The following is an 8,725-nucleotide window of genomic DNA, read 5'->3' on the forward strand; positions in this document are numbered from 1 at the left end:
GTTTTATGGTGTGACAACGCTGTGGTTAAGGTCTGGTTAGGTTTAGACACAAATATCACTTGGTTAGGGTTATGGGAAAGATCATGGTTTGGGTTAAAATAAAAATAAAAAATAAAATAAAAACGGCCGATGTCTCATTTAAAAAAGCCGGTTTTCTCGCCAGAAAAACGGCTGCAAATGTCGTCTCGCTAAAAAACACCCGCTTTTATCGGTTGGTTTCGGTGTCTCGAAACGTGTTGTCTGCTGATTTCCAACTTGCTGCAAAGAAACTTACTAACCATCCACCTGCCACCTGAACTACGTCACTTTAGAAACATAGTTGACATAATATGTTTTGTCGACATTTTCATATAATACGTATTGTTGAAATGTTAATATGCTACGTATTTCACATGTTGAAACGTAGATATTCAACGTTTACAGTGCTAACGTTTTATTCTGGCGACCCGGCTGTGATATTTTATATCGACAGTGGATCACATGAGTTTGTGTCATATGAAAAGTCGCTCATAATGAAAAACCCACAGAAAATCATCACAAGACTGTGCAGTTCCCCTTAGCTCTACAGAGCATTTAAGCATTTTTAAAAACTAATTGTTTTGGTTCACAACTTTACTGTTTTGGTTGACTCTCACTGCTCTCATTAAGTTTTCCATCACCATACTTTCATACTTTGGCTGGTATGGTCTTGAAAAAAGTGTTAAATTTCATTCTATGTTTATTAAAAATGTCTTAAAAAGTCTTAAATTCAACTTGCTGTAACCTGCAGAAACCCTGAACATGTGAGCAGTAAATCCTGATACTGACCACTAAATTAATGTCGTTCTCTGTCCGTTTAACATCACATCTCTCCTACTCGGGTATGATTAAAAAAAACCCCAATTTATTTCGGTCGCTAACGTGCACTGAAGTCAAAATGATGGCTGTTATGTTGCTGCATTTCCAACTCTCATTTATTTAACTTCCATGAACAGCAGAGGGCAGTAAGCTCACACAACATGTGAGACAAACCCTGACAGACAGTGTAAAGAAAAAAAACATATATTAAGATTGAAATGGTGGTTTCTGAGTGAGAGATGAAATGTGATTGTTTCTAAATTAAATCATGGATGGTTGGTTATCATCTGTTTTCTATTTTATCATCTTCTTGGTTGGATGAGGTTTGTTTTACATATTGCAGCATCAAAATTCTTTTTTAAAAGTAGCTTTAAGGTCATTAAAATCATCTTATTCCACACTGTCTGACAGTATACAGTGTATTCTATATATATATATATATATATATATATATATATATATATTATACAGTAGCTTGTTTCCTCTTGATTAAAGCTGCATCACATTTACACTGAGTGAAATAAAACACATGATTGGAAATTGAAAATATATTTCATGCATCATTTTATACATTCTTCATATTTGGCATCTTTGAAAACTTCTCAGCTAGAATTTAAAATAAAAGTTCTGTTGGTTTGAACAATGTTTGGCTGCACAGTAGTTCTGAGAGTTTATGTTGTGTGGAAGCATCTGCATTGTTGTCCTGTGTTTGTTATTGAAAAGAATGAAGATGCTGCTTCTGTTCGTTTAGTCGAGCTGCCATTTTGGGTGCAATGTGTTGCGTCAGCTGATCGGAGCTCATGCTGACGTTGGAGCGAAATTACTCTGAATGAAGAACATTTAAAAAGGCCAGTCTTTCCTTTATCCACCAGTTTTTCCATCTATGGTGATGAATCCAAAATGCTTCCACACATGATGTACAACTTAGTAGTTTTCTGTTTTTTTGTTACACACTAACACACACACTTGTTCACTAATCATTTTTAACTCAAACAGATGATTACAGATTTCAGTGTGACTATATAAGTGACATCCCTACTACAATATGTGTCAGTATTGTATCTGCATCCTCAGGACAAACTTGGTGAAGTGCTAAAAAAAAAAAAAAAAAAAAAGCAGTGTGGAGTGATCAGGATCAGGAGTGTGATTTAACATTTACAGCCTTGTCAGCAGAGCTTTAGTCTTGTATCTTAAAAACTCAGATGCTTCTCACAAGGATAGAAGTAAAACAATCACACTTGTCTGACGGTTTGACAGAGGAATGTGTTACCAAATTCAAGAGTGTCTTCAGTTTGTTTCCAAGCATCAGAGACACACAGAGAGAGAGAGAGAGAGAGGGAGCGAGAGGAGGGTACAGTGTTTAATGATAAAGCAACTGGAGATACATGTACATCACATCAAAGCGGTGGATTAGAGCGGATCAGCTCCAGACAAACTCTGTAATAATGAGTGCTAAGTCAAAACTGCAGGGCAGTGTTAGAGCTTGACACATTAACGTCAGCAATCCTCACTTTAGTCAGCACTTCTTAAGCTTTACCGCCTGCGGAAATTTCTACTGAGTGAGACAACAGAAACATGTTTGCAGAGAAAATAACCGGCAGCGTTTATTTATTTAATGATGATTTTAATTTGGACCTACAGCCATACTTTGTCTTTATTGTTGTCTTATTCAATTAATTCTTTTAAAGTAGGGTTTTTTTTTCTTTCTAATCTATTATTATCTTTTATTATTTATTTATTTCATTCATATGTTACGAGTCATCTTGTTGTCATTTTGATATTTTACTTGTATCTCGGTGCGTGTTAGTCTCCTGTGCCGTATTTACCATCCTGTGCGTTTGTCAATCACTTGAAAAGCACTTTGAATTGCACTCGACTTGTTTGAAAAGTGCTATATAAAGTTTGACTGACTGATTGATACTTGTCCAGCCTATAAGCTAGTTTGCAGTACTCATCCCTATAGAGTAATAACTTTATTTATATAGCCCTTTTCAAAATAGAGTTACCAAGTAGAAGGCACACAATTATTTATTTTAATTATTTTGGCTGATTAGACTGACGAGATCTTGTGTACAGACTGGATACTCGATAGATGTTTGATCTCCATGACTCAGGAACCTGCAAGGTGAGAGTCATGTGACAGACGGACACCGCTGAATGTAACAGTGGGCTACTTTTCAGAGAGCTTGTCAACTTGTACTGTAAGAAGGTAATCAGTGAAGACAAATCAACTGTTTTTGAAAAACTGGTAAAACTCTTAATAGGAAAGACAAAAACATGGTAAAGCTTAATCGACCTGCCAAATCTCTATATCTTTTCAACTCTATTTACTTTTGACAAGCTGGTACCTTCAAACAATACACAAAATTCATGGTTCAGTATGTTATAAGTGCAGCAGAGAAATAATAATATAAATATAATATAATATAAATATCCAACAATGGCTCATTGGCTGTTAACTATTAGTGAAAAGGTTTAGTTGTGCTGCAGTGGCTGTTTCTGTTTCAAATGCAAATATTTTCATATGTAAAAACTGATTATGAAAGAAACAATCCAAAGACCTCCACCTCCAAAATATGAGATTATATCCTTCATGAACATTCACGCAAGCATAACATGAAGGGAATCAGATTTAAAATATGCAGTAAAACATGAAAACATCTGTGTGAGTGTGTCGGGTTAAAATAAACATAATATAGAAGATTAAAAATCACACAAATCAAGTTGAAAACCAAAAGTCATAAATACATAGAGTGACCCAAACATCTAAAGTCAGTCACAGATAATAAATCTATAAGCCAGCAAGAAACAACCAAAGTCACATTGTACTTTACACAACAACCTGTCACAGGAACCTTAACACATCGATTACCAAAAACTGAAATGTTGACCGATGAATTTCCAGACTCACGGCCCTTTACACAGAAATCTGTGTGTTTTTGAGTCTCCTTGTTATGTCTCAGATGTCAGAGTCGCTAACAATTCAACTGAAGAAACATTTCCCCTCCCATGGTTTCAAATAAATAACTTTTTGAGGCACAAAACTCTCCAATATTTCACAAAAATGAAAAGATTAAAGAAAAGTTCTGAAAAATTAATCAAAATTTATGTAAAATTGTTTTTTTGTTCTTTCCCACCCAATCCAACAATCTATCATCTGATTTATCTTGTGAAGCATTTCAAACTAATTCAACCTCAACAAAATGCTGCTTATGTACTGACTGTTTATTTAATATAACAATCAAAGCCCAATTTTCTGCAAAATGACTTACTTCAGGACTTTAAGTATATTTAGCTTTTAATACCTCTATACTTTTACTTAAATAAGATTTTAAATGCAGGATTTTTACTTGTAATGGAATATTTTTACATTGTGGTACTGATACTTTTACTTAAGTACTTCTTCCAACGCTTCCTGTCTTTCCTGTCTCAAGCAAGTGTCTGCAAGCTGATTTTAATAAATCAGGATGAAAAGAAACCAATGGATGCCTGGAAGACTGGAGATCAAGCTACAAACTGATTGTGGGCTTTAGAAAGTGGTTAATGCAATTCACACTTTGAAGTTAATGAGTCAAAACATGAAAAGCACAAGAAATGTATGTCCTTCAAAAGGTTGACACACTTAAGATGATTCCTGCAATAATTTGAGATGTTTCTGTGAGGTTAAAACATGAGCTTTAGAATAACGTAAACAGCTGTCACATGTTAGGGCGCCGTGTGTGTGGGCGGAGCCTCAAAAACACCTGTCAGATGTCACTTCAATATGATGCATGTGATGACATTTCAGTTCACAGAGCACAGCTCGCCTGCTTCCTTTACTCCTCAGAGCTTCTCCACATCTCCCCCGTGACCTTTCACTGAGGAGGCAATTTAGCAGATGAAATGCATGCTGGGTAAACCTGGTAAAGAAAATGACATACAGGTAAGGCAAAGGTTTGGACTTTCTTTAATCACTAACCAAGCTTGAAGGGAGAGGTTTTTTTCTAGCAGCTATCATTGATACTGAGCAAATTGCTGCGACTGATAAAAGGACAAATGCAAACTGCATTTGAAGGTTAAACCTGCAATAACTGATGTTTTTAGCCTCTTGGGGGCAGCAGAAACAAGTTGTGAACACTACATTGAATATGAAGCCTTACTAGGACATATTATTGCTTTTCTCTTATCTATATACTGTTATGATGTCAGATTTCAAGGTTAAACATGGTCAAAGTTCCAAAAATGCTCCCTGCAAGTCAAAAGTCAGGGCTTCAGCCTGCTCGCAACACTTTGTTTGCACAGTTACCTTTACTTCTACAGCTGTCTGTCCTGTGGTCTATGTTGCTAAGACTGTTTGCGTTTGTCCATTCGCGTGTTTCAGATCAGATTCAGGCTTGAACATTTAGAGATGTTTTAGAGAAGTTTCCATTTCGAGTAAAGAACGAGAAAAAGAAGCAAAAGCCAACTCCTACTGTTTGTTGATGTATTGCATCAAGAGCAGCCAGAAGTCTGCCGGCCTTATTTTTACCCACTCACATCCCTTGAAGACCTGGGGTCCGTTTCACAAAGCGGGTTTAGTGAAAACTCAGAGTTTGTTAACCCTGAAATGAGGGAAACTCTGAGTTTTCCGTTTCAAAAAGGGAGGTAACTCAAACCAGAGAAAGAGGGATAACTCTAGCCTGTTTCACAGAGAGGGGTAATTTAAACTCTCGGTCAGTTACCGTAGTAACAGACTCTATGAACCTAACCTGGTCGGGACCAGGTTTTTCTCAATGAACCTCGAGTTTCTCTCAGTCTCCGCCCTCTTTCAGAGCCACACACTCCATTTGATTTCCTCATTCATTCAGTCAGCAGGCGAGTTTTGGCGTAGCCTAGTTCTGCCGTCTATCATTTAAAAAAATCATTAAAAAAATCAGAGTCAGTATATTAGAAGTCCATTAGGCACAGTAGGTGGCGACTTTTTCACTAACATGGCATGTCCTTTTGATAACGATCCCGTGGATGAAGGTGCAGCATTACTGCGCAGAGAATTAAATATTCGTTGAGAGATGGTTATCAGACCACGCATAGATGTTCTAGCATTTCCAGACAATTATCTTTTTGAGACCGTTTCACGTCACAGTCCATCATCTACATACACAACCTAATCCGTCCTTACATTTGCAACATTACCAATCGTAATCATGCTCTCACATCCCAGCAGATATTGTGTGTTGCGCTGTGTTTCTTTGCAAACGGAAGTTTTTTTGTACAGTGTCGGGGCCAGCCACTGGCCTTCCTATGTTCTGGCTTAGGGCCAGCTCCTCTGCCTCCGTTAGAGGTGGCGGTGCTGGACCACCACCCGTTTTACGGACATCTGCCTTCTTTCTGTTGGCTGAGTAGAAGTCTGTGTTAGTTTAAATAGGATTAATTATTTAACAGAACATGATGTAGATGAGAAGACATTTATGTGTGTGAAACCAGCATTATGTTGGGGATAAAACAACTGCACAGTCAAACAGCCACTTAATATTTACTTTACAATGTAAAACATGATCAAAATGAGGTTCCCCCATGAGATTATGCCGAGGTCTCACCTGTTTGAACAATGTTTTTATATTTCATCCTAAACTGCTGCCAAGTGCGCTTCTCCCTCGCGGGATTGGACCTAAATGAAATAAATTAATAGGCGACCAATCAAGCAGTTTTCCTCTGTAATATTATTGTGATTACAAAGGACTACATTTAAACTTACGCATTGACCCGAGCAGCGATGTTCTCCCACGCCGTCTCCCTCTCTTTTGCAGCTGCAGCGGTGTTGCACTTCTTTTTGAAAACATGTTCAAACTCGCCGTATTATCGCATTAAGATTTCTAGTTCTAGTGGGGTGAAAAACGCCGCCCTCCTCTTCCCCGTTGCCATGGTGACTCGTTGAATCGGGGCTCCATTGATGCTGGCTTTTTATAGTTGTGGTGCACGCGCTTAACTCCAGGTGAAACTACTCCGAGTTGAATAAACTGACTCAAATCAGCTGTTCTGGAACCGGAAACTCAGAGTTTCCTATCTCAGAGTAGATCAACTCAGAGTTCAGGATTAGACTCAGAGTTTGTTGAACCTGCTTTGTGAAACGGACCCCTGCTCTACTCTGCCTCTGACTGGCTAGTACTCTTCACATTCGTTGGTTACGTTGGTTAAGTTTGAGTTTGAGAATATCAAGGTCAGAGCCAATCAGGAATAAGGGCCAATATAATATAAATAGGAAGTTTTTTAAACTGTAAATCATGCAAAGATATTCCAGTAGAGCCCCAGATTAAAAATATAGATCTGGAAATGTGCACGATACATTCATCTGGAGAATATTCATTCTTCAGTTCATTTAGCTTGGTTTTTGGTCTCCAACAACAACTCCAAAGTATCTGTTCACCAGTTAGTCTAAGCTAACTCTGTTATCTAGCTGAATATGGCTGAAAACAGCTGCAGTCGGAAACTATGCTATGAGAGCTATGAGAGAGTGAACCAGAATAGCACAGCTGAAAGAGGCTACAAACATAATTTCTAGCCGCAGCAGGCAGCTGTTTTCAGTGAAAGAGCTCTAAGCCCCTCCTGTACACTACCTACTCAGCACCAAACAGCTAACAGACACAATTAGCAACTAGCTGGTGAACATAATGGAGCATTTAGCTGCTAAAGAGCCAGATATTTCCCTCAGGAGTTGTTGGAGACCAAAACCATAAAAAGGAGAGTGAATATCGGACTTACATTCATCAGGTCGACAGAAACACGAGGCCAAATGAATGTCGCTCTGTGTTTGCTAGATGATGAGGATATTATACATTAATTTTGTGTTTACAGTTTGTTGCGTTGTCCCTGATTGCCCAAAAAACCCCACAATTAACGCAGGTTTAAAGTTTGTGTTTGTGTCAGTGGGAGAGAAAGAAAATGAGGCCTGTTTTTATATTTTGTCTTTTTATTTATAACGCTCAAGACAAAAGATGCATTTCACTCTTATCGATACAGAAACAAAGTCACTGCTTAGACAGAATTTTTTTAATCTGGGATTTCACCATGAGGGTTTTAGCAGGCTGTCACTGCAGTGAAACGGTACTACCTTGAAAAGACCACATGGAGTTGCTAGTGGGCAACATAATTCCTTCTCCTTCAGTTGACTGCAGCAGCTCACTGTACCTGCAGCACATCCACATAATGTAATATGTAGTGCCAGAAATATGACTCCGCAGTCCAGCAATTTTATACACTGTTTTGACACTGCTATCTTCTATCACTATTCAATCAGACATATATACACACACACTTGGTAAAACGGTAATCTGCTTGTTTTTAAGGGTGTCCTCAGAATGCAGAGAAATGACTTGTTTTCCATGAAGTGCCCTGTTTTCCAAGAAAATCCATTTTCTTGTTTTCCAAGACAATCAATTTCATTCCAAGAATCAGGGAAGTGCCAACACAGATTTCATATGTGCAGCTCTAATTATGTTAAATTCGTCAACACTGCCTTATTGATTAAGCATATACGGCTGCAGCCGTTCCAAGCACTCCAGGGCTCTCATGCAGATATAATGTTATACAGCAGCATGAGGCAGCAAATTCATGAATCAAACTGTGTGTATATCAGAGTCACCAGCACAGTGAGCTGATTTATACATCAATAAATGAGTCCGAATAGGTTGATCTGTGAGTCAGGGGCTGTGGCATGATTTTATACATAAAGCAGACACATGTGAGCTGTTCATGTCCATGGGCTCCAGTTTGTTTCTCAAAGGGTGGTGTGTGGACATCCAGGAGCCTTATGAGCTGGTTTTGAAGGGTAGCCAACAAAATGAAAAGTAATTAATTTTCGATAAATAAATTGTTGAATCCTGTGCATTTAAACTTAGAATAGCTCCAGAAACCATTAACATAGCATTGCACA

Source organism: Thunnus albacares, chromosome 13 (genome assembly GCF_914725855.1).
Source record: "Thunnus albacares chromosome 13, fThuAlb1.1, whole genome shotgun sequence".
NCBI classification, from domain to species: Eukaryota; Metazoa; Chordata; class Actinopteri; order Scombriformes; family Scombridae; genus Thunnus; species Thunnus albacares.